Source organism: Artemia sp. Qi Xiang Cuo, chromosome 6, assembly GCF_049724085.1.
Source record: "Artemia sp. Qi Xiang Cuo chromosome 6, ASM4972408v1, whole genome shotgun sequence".
NCBI classification, from domain to species: domain Eukaryota; kingdom Metazoa; phylum Arthropoda; class Branchiopoda; order Anostraca; family Artemiidae; genus Artemia; species Artemia sp. Qi Xiang Cuo.
Window position 1 is genome coordinate 41,239,888 of NC_142799.1, and position 18,082 is coordinate 41,257,969.

At 36.9% G+C, this 18,082-nt stretch overlaps 1 protein-coding gene across 1 annotated transcript in view; it reads left to right on the forward strand.

The window, feature by feature from the left end:
* Window positions 1–18,082, forward strand: part of LOC148951241 (trophoblast glycoprotein-like) — a 219,317-nt gene that overhangs the window by 44,060 nt on the left and 157,175 nt on the right. The window lies entirely within an intron of this gene.

The window sequence follows — 18,082 nt, forward strand, 5'->3', positions numbered from 1 at the left end:
TGTAAATTGGATCATATTTTCTAAACTGAGCTGAGACAATGAATAGATACTATTGGGAAAGTGATTGGAGGCGCTGGGCATCCGTGAACAAGTGCTAAATTGAGAGAGGAATTTTGGACAATATTTGGGGGTGCCCACCCGCCCAGAGTCTCCGGCAAGTGACCCAAATATTTAAAAAACACACAGAGACGACAGACACAAAGAGACGAATCACACACAGAGAGGACAAACACACAGAAACGACACATAGAGACGACACATGCACAGAGACGATACACACACACACAGAGTCAACACACACAGAGAGAGACGAGACACACACACACACAGAAATGACAAACACACATAGAGACGACACACACAAAGAGACGTCACACACACACAGATACGAAACACACTTAGAGACGACACACACATACAGATACGACACATACACACAGAGACGACACACTCAAAGTGACGACTTACACATAGAGACGACACACACACATAGAGACTACAAATACACAGAGACGACACACATAGAGAGAGGACACGCACACAGAGACGACAAACCCACAGAGACAACACACACAAAGAAACTACACACACACATAGATGACACACGCACAGAGAGGACACACACACAGACACGACACACACAAACACAGAGACGACACACACATAGAGACCAACACAGACACAGAGATGACAGACACACAGATACGAAACATCCCGCAGAGACGACACATGCACAGAGACGACACACACACACTGAGTCCACTCACACACAAATAGGACAACAACCCTTAGATAATAGAAACAAAGTGAAGACTCCAACATAGAGAGGACACACAAAGAGACACGACACAAAGAGACTAAACATGCACAGGGATGATGCAAGCTAACAGAGTCAAAGAACACAGAGAGACGATACACACACAGAAATGACAAACACACATAGAGACTACACACACAACGAGACGACACACACACACAGATAAGAAACACACATAGAGAAGACACACACACAGAGACAACATACAGAGACAACATCCACACATCTGATCGCGGGGGGGGGGCTGGCCACGGTTGAAGTTGTTTTCACGTAAAAATACTCTCCACCTCTTCCATGGAAAAGTCCTCCCTCAAGACAATCCCATTCCTGTCGACTTTTGGAAGGTGTTTCTTCTTTTTTCGATAATCAGGCAATTTTCTCAAACTCATAGCTTTTGACTGGGAACACTAAAGTTAATGAATCCTAAATATTTTGGAAACAGCCTCTATTTTCTGTCCGTTTTTAAGTTTTGATGTTGCTCCTTATTTTCAGTTGAAGAAACTTTTTTTATAATTTAATTTCTGATCGCGGGGGGCTGGGCACGGTTGAAGTTGCTTTCACGTAAAAATACCCTCCACCTCTTCCATGGAAAATTCCCCCCTCAAGACAATACCATTCCTGAGGTAAAAGTTTGAATCAAACACTTTTAGGATATCGAATGTCCTTACTGAAAAACTACTGTATTCAAAAGAAATTAATTAAATTTATCATACGACCTAAATTATTTCATCAGATACGCCAGCACTCATAAATGATCCTTTTGAAATTTTGCTAACAACATCGATGCTCAAGGTAAAAATTTGAATCAAACACTTTTAGGATATCGAGTGTGCTTACTGAAAAACTACTGAATTAAAAAAAAAAAATTAAATTTATCATACGACCTAAATTATTTCACTAGTTTTATTTTCCATGATATTTCTAAAGCCAATTAAGATGAAGAAATGTCTTCAAAGTCAAGACTATAAAAAAAAAAGTTCTGGATATGTTTTGTCAGTTTGTAGTTTACGCACTAATATCAATATCACTAACGATTCTATTTGGACTTTCTCCAAGTTGATCAAATTGGTCTCTAAAGGGTTCATGATAAAAAAAAAAGCGCACGCCATGCTGAATGTGCTTTCAAAAACTCATCTGGTCGAAAAAATGTTTGTTATCGTTAATGATTTCCAAAGATGTAAGAAAATTATGGAGAATACAATTCTCTGGTTCAAATCTGAAACTTTAGTCTATTTTCGGATCGAAAAATAAAACTATTCCTATAAAATCTGAGCTAATAAGGGTTTTTGACCGTAAACTCTAGTTTCTTGTAAGAAAATGATAGAAAATACATTTTGCTGGGTCAAATGTAAATCTCTGGTTAGAAAAAAGCCCAGCCTTGGTACAAAAATAAGCCATATCCATAAAAACTGAACTATAATGCTTTTTTTACCGCAAACACTAGTTTTTGTAAGAAAATTATATAAATTACATTTCTCTTGGTCAAATGTGAACCTAATGTGAACCTTTGGTTATGAATAAGCCCAGCTTTGGAACGAAAATTGCTTTGGAACGAAAATAAGCCATCTCCGTAAAAACTAAACTATAAAGCTTTTTTTACCGTAAACACTAGTTTTTGTGAGAAAATTATATAAAATACATTTCGCTGTGTCAAATGTGAACCTAATGTGAACCTTTGGTTATGAAAAAGCCCAGCTTTGGAACGAAAATAGCTTTGGAACGAAAATAAGCCATCTCCGTAAAAACTAAACTATAAAGCTTTTTTTACCGTAAACACTAGTTTTTGTAAGAAAATTATATAAAATACATTTCGCTGGGTCAAATGTGAACCTAATGTGAACCTTTGGTTATGAAAAAGCCGAGCTTTGGAACGAAAATTTCATCAGATACGCCAGCACTCATAAATGATCCTTTTGAAATTCTGATAACAACATCGATGCTCAAGGTAAACGTTTCAATCAGACACTTTTAGGATATCTAGTGTCCTTACTAAAAATCTACTGCATTAAAAAAAAATAAATTAAATTTATCATATGACCTAAATTATTTCACTAGTTTTATTTTGCATGATATTTCTAAAGCCAATTAAGATGAAGAAATGTCTTCAATGTCAAGGCTATAAGAAAAAAAAGTTCTGGATATTTTTTGTCAGTTTGTAGTTTACGCACTAATATCAATATCAGTGACAATTCTATTTGGACTTTCTCCAAGTTGATCAAATTAGTCTCTAAAGGGTTCATGATAAAAAAAAAAGCGCACGCCATGCTGAATGTGCTTTCAAAAACTCATCCGGTCGAAAACATGTTTGTTATCGTTAATGATTTCCAAAGATGTAAGAAAATAATGGAGAATACAATTCTCTGGTTCAAATCTGAAACTTTAGTCTATTTTTGGATCGAAAAATAAAACTATTCCTATAAAATCTGAGCTAATAAGGGTTTTTGACCGTAAACTCTAGTTTCTTGTACGAAAATTATAGAAAATACATTTCGCTGGGTCAAATGTGAACCTTTGGTTAGAAAAAAGCCCAGCTTTGGAACGAAAATAAGCCATTTCCGTAAAAACTAAACTATAAAGCTTTTTTTACTGTAAACACTAGTTTTTGTAAGAAAATTATAGAAAATACATTTCGCTGGGTCAAATGTGAACCTAATATGAACCTTTGGTTATGAAAAAGCCCAGCTTTGAAAATAAAATAAACCATCTCCGTAAAAACTAAACTATAAAGCTTTTTTGACCTTAAACACAAGTTTTTGTAGGATAATTATATAAAATACATTTCTTTGGGTAAAATGTAAATCTTTGTTTATGAAAAAGACAAGCTTTGGAACGAAAATATGCCATTTCCGTAAAAACTAAACTATAAAGTTTTTTTTTTACCGTAAACACTAGTTTTTGTAATAAAATTATAGAAAATACATTTCGCTGGGTCATATGTGAAACTTTGGTTATGAAAAAGCGCAGCTTTGGAACGAAAATAAGCCATTTCCATAAAAACTAAACTATAAAGCTTTTTTGACCGTAAACACTAGTTTTTGTAAGAAAATTATAGAAAATACATTTCTTTGGGTCAAATGTGAACCTTTGGTTATGAAAAAGCCAAGCTTTGGGACGAAAATAAGCCATTTCCGTAAAAACTAAACTATAAAGCTTTTTTTTTACCGTAAACACTAGTTTCTGTAAGAAAATTATAGAAAATACATTTCGCTGGGGTCAGATGTTAACCTTTGGTTATGAAAAAGCACAGCTTTGGAACGAAAATAAGCCATTTCCATAAAAACTAAACTATAATGCTTTTTTGACCGTAAACACTAGCTTTTGTAAGAAAATTATAGAAAATACATTTCTTTGGGTCAAATGTGAACCTTTGGTTATGAAAAAGCCAAGCTTTGGAACGAAAATAAGCCATTTCCGTAAGAACTGAACTATAAAGCTTTTTTTAAATTAAAAGCTAGTTTCTGTAATAAAATTATATAAAATACATTTCTTTGTGTCAAATGTGAATCTTTGGTTATAAAAAAGCCCAGCTTTGAAAAGAAAACAAGCCATTTCCGTAAAAACTGAACTACAAATCCTTTTTGACTGTAAACACTAGATTTTTTAAGAAAATAATAGAAAATACACTTCTTTGGGTCAAATGTGAACCTTTGCTTATGAAAAAGCCCAGCTTTGGAACTAAAATACGCCATTTCAATAAAAACTAAACTATAAAGCTTTTTTGAACGTAAACACTAGATTTTTTAAGAAAATTATAGAAAATAAATTTCTTTGGGTTAAATGTGAACATTTGGTTATAAAAAAGCCGAGCTTTGGAACGAAAATATACCATTTCCGTAAAAACTAAAATATAAAGCTCTTTTTTTTACTGTAAACACTAGTTTTTGTGAGAAAATTATAGAAAATACATTTTGCTGGGTCAGATGTGAACCTTTGGTTATGAAAAAGCGCAGCTTTGGAACTAAAATAAGCCATTTCCGTAAAAACTATACTATAAAGCTTTTTTGACCGTAAACACTAGTTTTTGTAAGAAAATAATAGAAAATACATTTCTTTGGGTCAAAATTGAACCTTTGGTTATGAAAAAGCCAAGCTTTGGAACGAAATAAGCTATTATAAAATGTATAAGAATTGTTTATTTAACAGAAATACTCAGTGTTTTAATGGCCAAAGCGTTTAGAATTACACAGATCCTTGTCTTAATCATTAGCCTTTTGTTTTCATAACTCAGATAAGACACGTTTAAACTCTGACTTCAAAAGGGACTCTCTGTAATTATAAACACATGCGGTTTTTAGACTGGAAAAGAGATTTTTTTGATAATTGGGAAAAAGGGGCATTTTTTGAACGAAATAGCTAAAAGTACAGACTTATGCTCCTAACAAAACAATGGGGGAGGGGGTTTTTGTTTTACATAATAGAAAAAAGCATACTTAGCGTTTTCTATCGAGTATACTCATTATATTTTAAGGGATTGTGTTGTTGGAGGGGTGAGAGGGGGCTAAGTCCCCCTGAAATTTGAATTACTGAAAATTAGTAAGCTGTACTCACATTGACAATTGACGGATCCATTGTTCCAAAGTTAATAAAATTGAGTTACATAATTTCGTGCATGCCCCCAAAACATGTTTGACTACTTTATAACTTACCAGTTTTTTTAAGAACGTAGACGTGAACTCATGACGTACATTCATTGTGCAATTCTTATCAAAACAGAAAAAACCTGTCTGCTTAAATTATATTATTATTACGACCATACTCTCAAAACATGCTTGACTACATTATACCTTGCCAAGTTTAAAAAACCTTCACTTTAGTTTCATAACATGCATTGTAGTGTGCCAACTTTTAAAATATTCACGCGTGAGTTTAATGACACAGCCATGGGTTTTTCTTGCGCAATTCCAATGTATATTTTCATGTAGGTTTTCAATCTATTACACTTTTGACCATATTCTTGTAGGGTTGAATGTAGGGTTGAAAGTGCTTAATAGGCTACTACTGCCGTTGCTATGATATTTCCGATATGTCTTTTCGATAACTTTTATACTCATATACTTCTTGAAATTTTCATCTAAATGCTCTTAGCATTACAAGCGGTTTTAATAGAAGTTGTTGTTGAAGTACTAGTAGTAGTACTAAATGTAGTAGTGGTAGTAGTATTAGTAGTTTTCGTAAATTGATCCTCCTCTTTAAGTATTCTCTGCAAGTTCGAACTTAGTACCCAAATGTATTCTTGAGATACGCTCTTTTGACAATCTGCACGCACACAGTGTCTTTTGACTTAGTTCAATTTTCCCCTCAATATTCTCTCAAATTTTCGAACAGTTTGTGGCAACGAACTGTAAGTAAGGAGCGACCCGGCTCAATAGTAACAGAAACTCTAAAAAACGGAATTTTACACCAGTAGATACATCAAAAGAATTGAATTTTTATGCTGATTTCAAATATATTAATTTAAAAAAACAAAGTTTTCCTGAGGTAAGGAAAGAGCAAAGTTGAAGCTTAAAACGGACAAAAATTATTACTTAACAGCCTATTTAATACATATCAATAAAACCAGTACAAATGAACCAACTAATTATGTTTCCCTATGCTTTTTAAGATTATACAAAACTAGCGCTTTACTGAAAACACTTTCAGGAACGTTTGTTTTTCGATGAGCAAAAAGCTGTTTTTACTCGGCCGACTTCGGCTGAAAAAAGTCATAATGAAGACAGGTCCTTATAAATCGCCTACTGACTAGCAGAAACTAGAAGACTTCTATAACAAAAGAGAGCTTTTTAAGGGCTCATTTAAAAACTTGTATTGATACCTAATCGCTTTTTATAAATTTGACTTGATAACACATTCCCACAAAGTGCACTTTCGGTATTTTCCCCAACTTTTTTAAATGAAACAAGTGCCTTTTCCGATGAAATGACCAAAAAAAGGTGTTTTTCAAAACCTTGGCAAGATCAAAAACTTAGGCAGCAAGGACGTCCCTTTCCCTCAATTACCACCGTTAGAACTAGCACACAGGCTTCATCGCAGAGTGAAGTTTGAAGGTTCAATTCAAACCTGTTGATCATTCAAGCTTAATTTTGCTAGATTTTTATTTTAAAAGTTTTTAGTTTTAGTTAATTTGTTTTTGCAATAATCTTTTACTTTTAAGATGAGTAGGCGATTTATGAAACTTACTAACAGGGTCTGGTGGGGAAGTATATGTGAAGAGTTCTTATAAGCCTCCAGTTACGTGCTTTGGACCATAATCATTGCAATTGTACCGTTTTGTGCTTCCAAATTCTTCCACTTATTTAGTGGTACCAAAAGTATCGTTTTTAGTGCTATATCGCACTTACGAATGGTAAAATTGATAAAAAAAAAAAAAAAAAATAAAAAATACAGGTGTATAAGATCAATAGCTTTCAAATGAGCCATTAAACATCACTCTTATAAGTGCTGCTAGCCCACTAGCCCCAGCTTTTCGACTTGAGACACGACACCAAAATGCTGTTTTTAGTCCCATTTGGAACTTGCTGATGGTGGAATTTATATGAAAGACGTAGATGTGAGCAATATCTTCTATATGAGCTATAAAGGATCTGTTTACGATGTTCTGGTCTGCTAGTGCCACCCTTTCAAAAATGGCACAAACAGTGCCATTTTAGTTCCATATGGCACTTGCAGATGGCATTTGCGGAATTTACAAAAAACACGTAGATATGAGAAATATCTTTTGAATGATGCATTAAGCATCTCTTTATGATTTTCTGGTAGCCTAGCTGAAGTCTAGAAGTCTGGTAGCCTAGACTTGAAGTCTGAAGTCTGGTAGCCTAGCTTCACTAGGCCTGCTAAAAAAAAAAATCGAATTTTCAGATGGAATTTTTTTTACTAGGCAGTTTTTTTTTCAAATCGCGTTTTTTAACTTTTGGTTACTATGGGCTCTTTACTAGGCTGCTGCTACCACTGTGACCATGATACCTTGCCGGGGCATGCTTTAAAAATGAGTCTAGAAAATGACTGAAAAAAAACAACGGATACCGATACCGATATTCCGGATACCATACATGCGATACCAATGCGTCCCATACCGATACGTGTAATATCGATACGCCGGATACCATATACAGCCGTTCCCCAGGGACTATGGAGGGCCATGTCATCATCAGAACTGTATATATTGGACCTTTGAACTATGTTAAACAAAATGGCTACCTCAAAATTGTTATAGGATTAGTTTGGGGGAGGAGGCCTGTAGAGAGGGGGGGGGGAGGTATTGGACTTCCAATCTTTTTGGTCACTTAAAAAAGGGACTAGCAAATTTAATTTCCTTTCGAATGAGCCATTAAACATCTCTCTATGGTGTTCTGGTCATTCGCTAGACCTGGTGAAAAAAAAGAAAAAAAGGAGACATCAGTGCCACCCTTGGTGCAAAAAAGTGATTCTCCCTGTTTCTCAAGGGGGGGGGACTGTAATTATCTTTCAAAAAGTTTTGGACCCTGCTGATTCCAATGGTGCACTTTTTAGTTCGATCTGACGCTATTTTCTAGAGGTTTCAGGCTCTTTTTAGAAATGACCATAAATTTCTGTTCGCAATAAACTTTTACTTTTAAGATTAACCGAAGCAATAGTTACCATTCCTGATTCAGTGTCAGATAGAAATATTTTTTATTATGCAATTTTTTTGAAAACGCGTCTGTCAACTTTTGATTACTATGGGCTGTGGTTCGCTCTTTACTAGGTTGCAGCTGCCGCTGCAACCATGATAAATCTATTCAAGTTTAGTCTTACCCATCAAAAGTTACGAGCCTGAAAAATTTGCCTTATTTTCGAAAAAAGAGGAAAACACCCCCTAAAAGGGATAAAATCTTAATGAAAATCAATCCTTCGGATTTGGCTTATCAAAGAACCCTACTGTACAGGTTTCAAGCTCATATCAGCAAAAACGTGGAATTTTTTAATTTTTGCCAGAAAAACGATCACGGATGTGTGTTTATTTTTTTCATTGGTTTTTCTTGTTTGTTTTTTTTAGGGGTGATCGTATCGACCCAGTGGGCCTAAAACTTCCACAGAGGGCTGATTCTCACGAAAATGAAAAGTTCCAGTACTTTTTACTCTTTACGTTACGCGGCAGGATCCTTCCATGGAGGATATTTTCATGGGGGAAGGGACATTTATATGAAGGGGGTGCCGGATTTCCCAGCATTATTTAAAAAAGGATCAGAAAATAGATAAGTAAAAAACAAGCTTTTTTCAACTGAAAGCAAGGAGCAACATTAAAACTTAAAACGAACAGAAATTATGATGTATATGAGGGGTTCGCCCCCTAGTCAATACCTCGCTCTTTACGCTAAAGATTTTTTTAGTACTTTCAGAAGAGCTATATATTCTAATTAAACGGCCTTTGTGATTCGAACAAAATTCGATCGTATCGTATCTGTTGTATCGTTCGAACAATCCTAAAAAGAGTAAAATTAATATGCAAATTTCATTTTAATTATTAATGTACGGTGAGACAAAATCAAAGCTGCGTTAATTCAAAAACCTTCAGAAATTAAATTAAATTTTTTTTTTTTTAACTGAAAGCAAGGAGTGACATAATAACTTAAAACGAACAGAACTTATTCTGTATATTGAAGGGGGTGACCCTCCTCAACGCCTCGCTCTTTACGCTAAAGTTTGACCCTGTCTCTCAACTCTAATTTTTAAAACAATATAGAACTTTAGCGCAAAGAGCGAGGCGTTGAGAAGGGGACAGCCCCTTTCATACACGGAATAATTTCTGTTCGTTTTAAGTTTTAATGTTGCTCCTTACTTTCAGTTAAAAAACTTTTTTTTATTTTCACCTTAATGGACTTAGCCTTAATAGTACTACTATCATAGTAGTAGTGGTGGTAGTAGGAGAAGTAGTATCAGTATTAACAACAATAGTAGCTTGTACATGCTGTTATTTGGCCAGTTGAACATCCTCCTCATGATACCCGTAAAATTCACCTTGATGCGGTAGGCCACTCCAAAAATATTGCTGATAGGGGGTCATCTTGACCCCCTTTTGACGCCCTTTTCATCTTAATACTCTTAGCCTTACAATTAGTTGCAATTGAAGTAGCAGTTGGAGTAGTTTAGTTGTAGCAGCAGTAGAAGTAGTAGCAGTGAAAGTAGCAGTTGTAGTATTTTTAGTAGAAGCATGCGCATATTATCGTTTTTGTTCATTTGCTTTTCCCTTTAAGCATTATCTGAAAGCTCCAATTTAATACCCAAATCCATTCTTGAGATATGCCCTTTTGACAATCAGCATGCACAGTGTGTGTATTTATTTAGTTCAAATTCACCCTCAATTTTCGGTAAAATTTTCACTTTCATACGCGTAGCCTTAGTAGTACTAGTATCATAGTAGTAATGGTAGTAGTAGTAGTATTGTATTAGTAGCAGCAGTAATAGTAGTTGTGGCAGTATTAATCATCTCCCTTATCATTTTCTCAAAGTTCTAAATTAATGTACTTTGTCATTCCTGAGTTATGCCCTTTTGACAACCCATATACACATAACGTATTTTGATTTAGTTCAACACTCCCTTCATCATTCTCTGAAAGTCTCACCTGAATGCCCTTCGTCTTTTTATAAAGTAAAATCAAATATACAAAGCTTTCTCAATAATATATACTATATGTAAACAATCAATGAATTGCCTTACTTACAGCCCTTGCCCTGAGGGCTATAGGGGGTCGACATCCCCAAAGGCATAATAACTGGACCTTTCAACAATGTTGAAGAAAATAGATGTCTCAAAACTTTGATTGGAGGGGGGCTGGAGTAGAAGGGCCTTATTGACTCCGATCCCTCACCCCTGCTGCCCCCTACAACTTTTTTTTACATAATTTATTCAAGTATTATCGATCGATTCTAATGTGGGTCAAGGTCAATCGATCTGTTGTTGTTTGGCCACGTGCGACTGACATGAGGGTGTTTTACATACTTTCGGTGTGACATTATTGAGTCAATGATTATCGATAGAGTCTTCTGGGGGTGTGTCAAGGTCAATCGATCTGTTGTTGTTTGGCCACGTGCTACTGAAATGAGGGATGATTAAAAGAATCGATGTGGGACTTAATATAAAAAATGATTATCTATAGAGTCTTATGGGTATGTGTCAAGGTCAATCGATCTTAGGGTGTATGTAATTGTGTTAATGACAGGAGGGAAGATTTACATAATTAAGGTTTGGATTATTGATTCACGGGCATGGGGTCTAAAGAAACAATATGGTCTTAGAGTCCCTAGGGAGAACGATTACGTAATCGCTCAATGACCTCTTTTTCCAAGGTCGATTTATTTGATGTTTTTCTCGGCTAGCCTGGCCTGAGAACTTGATTTACATAATCGCTAGGGGAAATTATTGATTCACGAAGGGGGAATTATGAAACAAACATGGATTCATTGTTGTTTGGCTAGCCTGGCCTGAGAACTTGATTTACATAATCGCTAGGTGAAATTATTGATCCACGAAGGGGGAATTAAGAAACAAACATTGCTTCAGTTTTGTTTGGCTAGCCTGTCCTGAGAACTTGATTTACATAATCGCTAGGGGTAATTATTGATTCACGAAGGGGAGACTTACGAAACATTAAGGTTTCTTTAATCTTTAGGCCTGAGGGATTTATTTATTATTGTTGTTTTGGACAAGTGCATGCTAGGGGTGAATGTCAAGGTGTCCTGGAACAGGAAACAGTTAGATCACGTGTTTCCTTCTCAGCCAATCATCGAGTCGGATACATCCTCCTTCTCAGCCAATCAGAGACATGCTTACATATGATTTCCCCGTTACATAACAATTCACCCTTGAGATTTCGTATATAACGGGCATGCAATGTGATTAAATTATCAGAAAGTTCCAGAACACAGTTCAAACAACTAGAATGGATACTATTGATGAAGTTGAAGCCTTGGCAGCCACAATTAGCAATGTAAGTTCTGTTTTCATTTTTTATTTTAAAAATAAATTTGTTTTCCGGGGTCACCACCTCCCATTTTCTGGTACACCGCCCCCCCCCCTATACACACACCACTATATGATGTTCATACTCGATAAAAAGCGTAAAATATGCTCTTTTTTCGTTATGTAAACCCCATCCTTCCTTTCCCCTCTGTTTACGATCACAATTCTGTTTTAGATAAATTCCGTATCTTATCTAAATGCAATTTTCATCTTTATGTCAATCCTTAATAGAGTGTTTTCACCGCTATGGCTTTCACTTAAAGATTTCTCGCAACAATTTAAATAGCTTATAATTACTTACACCCCCTTAAAGTAAATCCGGCTTTGCTAAATCCTTATGAATTTTGATAGCAAAAGCTTCCGCTGAAAAAAATGATACTTTTTCCCGTTAAATTAAAAGCAGTTTCGCGTGAAAAGAGAATGTCAAGTCTAACACCTCCATTGTAAGGTGAAAACAAACTGTTTCTTCGCGTGAAAAGTAATGGGGATTGGGTTTAAGAAAAAGATACATTGCTCTATTATGCGTAAATTGAATAGCATTTTTACCATATCTTTGGGGGGGGGGAGGGGATATTTTTACAGGTCAGGTATCAGGTATATTGTCCGTGGGGTTCGTTTACGGCGTCAGGTGTTCTGGGGGGTGTGATAAATAGAAAACCTAGGCAGTCCTTTTACCGGTTCAGTGAGCTGTAATTCTACGTTCTCATATTCAAAAAGTATGCAATTTGTATATTTCACGAAATTTTTTTAAAGTTGTTGTTTAAAATGAATAGCATTTTTAACATATCTTTCGGTGGGGGGGGAGGGTATATTTTCACATGTATTTTTTCTCAGGGATATTTTCCGTGGGGTTTATTTTCCGTGGACTGTTTTTCTGGGGGTGTTATAAATATACAAACTAGGCCGGCTTTTGACCGGTTCTGTGAGCCATAATTCTAAGATTCAAACGGATGCGATATCTTTCGGTGGTGGGGGGAGGGGGTATTTTTCCATGTCTTTTTTCGGGGATATTTTCCGTGGGGTTATTTTCCGTGGTCTGTTTTTTTCTGGGGGGCGTGATAAATATACAAACTAGGCCGGCCTTTGAAAGGTTCAGTGAGCTGTAATTCTTCTTTCTCAGATTCAAAAAATGATGCAATGATTATATTTCACTAAATTTTTTTAACGTTTTGGTGTAAATTGATGATCATTTTGACAATATCTTTGGGTGGGGGGGGACGGGATATTTTACCATGTCCTTGTTCTCAGGGATAGATTCGGTGGTGGTTTTTTTCCGTGGACTTTTGTGAGGGGGGTTTTATAAATATACAAACTCGGCGGGCTTTTTAATGGTTCAGGGAGCCTTAATTAACTTTTTAACAAGTTTTCTATCTCTTTCGGTGGTGGGGGGAGGTGGTATTTTTCCATGACTTTTCTCAGGGATTTTTTCCGTGGGGTTATTTTCCGTGGTCTGTTTTTTTCTGGGGGGTGTGATAAATATACAAACTAGGCCGACCTTTGAATGGTTCAGTGAGCCGTAATTCTTCTTTCTCAGATTCAAAAAGGATGCAATTAGTATATTTCACGAAATTTTTTTACTTTTTGCTTTTTTAGTGATAAACTAAACAAATTGCATGGATGAGGGTACGAACTTTCTTTCTGTAAAAAAAAGGGGGGCAAATTATTTAGATACTAACTTTTTCTCTTCTTTTTAAGGACAATTGTGAAGAATGCATACCCCCTCCACCCAAGAAAGCAAAAGTGGACGAGGCAGCCACCATACAGTCCGGTCAAAAACCGAAAAGAGAATGGATGGCTTCTTATAATATGGAGAACCCTGCCGACTCATCTATGCAAGATCGTGAAATAGCCGACACAATCGCACAGGAACATAGCGACGCCGTTCCGTCCACCCTCCAACGCTCGCTCCCCGGGGCATCTGGCACCCAAGTGCAGCCGAGATATAAAATGTAAGCATTTTTACCTCTAGTTATAGAAATATCTATCAATTTCATCCAACTATTGTAGGCCTTTTTCCACATGCAACATTTTCGAACATTGCGTAAGATTATATCTCAGTGGGAATATTGAATGATTTTTTCCCCCCAAAGGAAATATAATGTTCCCCCTTTTGAATCACGTCAAGTGCATGCATTCGCCCTTTTGCTAAATTAGATTAGTGAAGCCAAAAAAAAGGCACTATATTCTGGTAATTTTAGGTTTATGTAATTTATTTTGGTATATAAATTAATGTCTCACATTACATATAAAAATATTATAAAAAAAAAACTATATATATGAAGGTTTTTTTTATAATGAGAGGATATTGACACTATAATCACATAATTTTTTTTTTCACCAGAGAAGATAAAATTTATAAATAATTAAAATTATTTTTAGTAATTGTTTGAACATAATAAAAATCTACTATGTCATGTTTTCACACTTTTGCTAAATTATATTAGCGAAGCCAAAAAAATGCGCTATATTCTTGTCATATTAGGTGTTTGTAGTTTAATTTGCTATATAAACGAATGCTTCACCTTGCCTCTAAAAATATTATAAAAAAAACATATATATCTTAATGATTTGTTTAACGTGAGATGAGATTGATCCAATTTTCAAAACATGTTTTTTTTTCCCCCGACCAGATCAAAATTATTAATAATAAATTTTATTTGGATTAATTTTTTTAAAAAAATAAAAAAATACTCTGTCATGTTTTAGATTTTAAATATCTTATACTAATATAAGATATATCGCGGGTCCGGGGGGTGCTGGGGGGGCCAGGTGAGGGACGGGCCGGCGGCGGCGCCCCGAGTCCGGACCGCGTGGGGGGGCTGGCCCCGGGTCTGGTAAGCGCCACGGGATCACGTCGCATCGCGGGACGTGATGCGGGCCCCGAGACGCCCCACTGGGCTATGCTGTGGCTCCGAGAAGTACCCCGGGCCTGGGATGCGCCACAGAGAGGCACTGTGGTAAATTGCCACTAAAAAAAAAAAATTTGAACACTTTTAAAATAAACGACCAAATTGTCGCCTTCTATGTCATATCTTAGATTATCTTCAGTTGAATTAACCAAATTTTATTAAGCAATAATAATCAAAATTTTAAAAGCAGTAGGGGATGATTTTAACACTTTGAAAATAAGCTATTTTTCATTTATAGATCGGTGCATTGGTCCCCTACTCTCCGTCGAGTGACGAAGTGGAGGATGGGGCAATGGACCTTCAGGACAATTCGACCATCAGTGACTGGCACGATATTATTAATTTCATTGATGTACCATTTAATATTGATGAGTTTTTTGATGATTTTTTAACTAATTTAGATAATAGCACTGTTGAGCTGGTAGACTTGAGCCCGAATAATTTACAAATTTTAAATGATTTTACAGGGAACCCTCCAACCTCCTATACCATATCGACTCCACTTCTAACATCTGAAGTGGAGCAGTCGACAGATATTGTTGAACAGCGGGGGGGAGGGGGAACTAGCGCCGAGGGCGTGGGGGGTACAACTCGCCCGGAGTTTCAGCTGTCCAAAAGACTTTTGAATCATATAGTTGTTTTCACTGACGCGTTTGGTGACCGTTTTATTTCGCTTTTGTGTGGTAATTTTGTTTTTGACACTATAGAAATTGTACATAACTATGTAGACAAAATTCGTGCACTTCTGGAGAATCAAATTCAGTTGTGGGGGGGTAGGGATTCAATTAATGTATCCATTGTTTTAAAAGTTTTTTATTTGAATGAGGGAAAAAGTGAGGTTTACTATCATTTTATACATTCCGAGATGCGTTTGGTTTATTCAAATTTAGAAAATTTTGAGGGTGCTTTCATAGATTGGGTCGATCAAATTATAACGCATCTCGAGAACTTTAATGAAAATGGTAGTGGGTCTATAGTTCTTTTTGTTGAAAATTTAAGTGTTAATATTTGTAAATTTAAGAAAGATTTTATTTTAAGAGGTGGGGCAGGCGGGGGATATGAAAGCGATACAGTTTTAAATTATAATCCAGATCTAGGAGGTTTTCAAGGTGTCCAGAAGATCTGTTTTGAAACAGGTCAAAAGTGTTTCAAGTATGCTTTCATCATATCAGCATTCGAGCCTCTAGCTCAGGACGCTACTAAGACGAATTTAGACAATTGGGGTATACACGGGAAGGAGGGGTCCGTTTTCCCAGTTGTAGATTTTTCTTGTTTGGAGCGGAAATACCCAGTAACGCTTCGATCCATTGACATTTTTGAAAGGGCTAATGCCCATTTGAATATCGGCGTTACTGTGGTACAATACGAAACAGAATTTGAAGATGGGACTCGCTCTAACAAGAAGGGGGTGGTTTTCCCCGTAAGAGGCCCCTCAGTTGGTTTGGTTAAACACTGGGTTTGGTTGTTATACACACCACCTAGTCAACCGAACACAATCGGGCATTTTAACCCTATCACTGACATCAGTAGAGTTCTGGGGGAGGGTAAGCATAGGGGGGAATGTTTCTACTGTCCAACATGCCTCTCTAGATTCCGTAATGATATAAAACTACGGGATCACATGAGGCATTGTAGCCGCCACGGCTACCAGTCAGTGGAAACGGTTTCAGGGAATAGGGCAATTCTACGTTTCAAAAATTTTCAAAATACCCTTCTTCAGTGCAACGAAATATCTTTAGACTGCGAGGCTAAGTTAGTGGAAGTGAATGACCCAAAATATCCAAACCTAGTCAAAGAACATCTGGCCATTGCAGTGTCATACGCTCACGCGCAAAGAGACAATTCTAACACCATGTGGTTCTTAGAAATAGTTGAAACATTGGATGAGTAGGAGTGCATGGACAAGGCGTTGACTAAACTGATTGGCACGGCTAATGGTGCTTTTTCTCTATTGATAAATACGCATTATCCAAGGGTGTGGTCTGCCGAGGAGCGTCTCGCTCATAAAAAAAAACCCAGAGGGGGGGTGGGCACGGGGGTGGGGATAGAGGAGGGGACTAACGGGACCCGTGGGGGGAATGGTACAGACAGAGATCAGGACCATGGATGGCACGACCGATCATCTGGGTAGCGACCTGTGCGAGGCCTTGTGCATCACTAGTGTAATTTAAATGTTAGCCAACAGTTTTTTATCACTGTTTTTATTCATAATTCAAATTATAATTTAAAATTTATATTACCGGCAATGGCACGTATGCATAGGAAGGGAGGGGGAGTAGAGTGTCCATGGGTAAATAGTTCATTTATCTACAACATCATTCCCAAATCGGCCGAGAAGCTATTGCTTCTCGAACTGAAATGGCATGCAGTGGATAATGGACATACGCGCTGTAATAAAATTAGGTTTTTAGATTCCTTTAGTTTTGTCCCCAAGGCATTGAGTCAATTGATTAAAGTGCAAACAAGCGACAATTTTGATAGCTTTCCCTTGCTTAAACAGCACTTTCCAGACAGTGAAATGTATGACCTGTTGACCTGCAAAGGTATATATGCATACGATTATTACTGTTCTGGCACACGCTTAAGTGAGGAGAAACTACCTCCAATTGAAGCTTTTTACAATTCACTGACCAACAGTGAATGCACAGCCGCGGAGTATGAGTTTGCCAAGAAGGTGTGGTCCAAGGGGGATTGTAAAAATGGGTGGGATTATTGTAGACTGTACTTGGCCAGTGACGTTCTAACTTTGTTGGATATAGTCTGTAAGAACACAGACCAGATCTATTCAGAGTTCGGGTTAGATATAGGCTACTATTTTTCTACACCCCATTTAGTGATGGATTTAATTTTAAAAATTAGCAGGGAGGAAATAGGCCTAATCACGGATGTAGACCAACACCTTTTTGTTGAACGTTCAATGAGGGGGGGGTATGTTTTTCACGGGGACCGTATCTTATCAACCGATCCGAGCGGACAAAGCAGCGGTGCAAAATCAAATGCAGTGTTCTTGGACATGAAGTCGTTTTACTCCTCGGCAATGTCCAACTACTCTTTGCCGTGTGGGAACTATCAATGGCTTGAGAATCCTTGTGAGGTCCCAGACATTACCACCGTCGAGGACAACGGGCCACAAGGATGGTTCTTTGAAGTTGACGGTCACAGTCCGCTGGCGCGTCACGACTCAGTCAATGATTTTGTCTTTCTCTGTATCACTCGGTCCGTGAGCATGGACTCTCTGAGCCCCTACACTCATTCAGTGGTTGAGGATATGGGGATGCATTGGACCCCCTCTAAATATAAACTGATTGCTTATTTGGACCCTAAGGAGAATGTTGTTGTTCACCATGTGCTTTTGCACTGGATGGTGAGCAATGTTTTCAA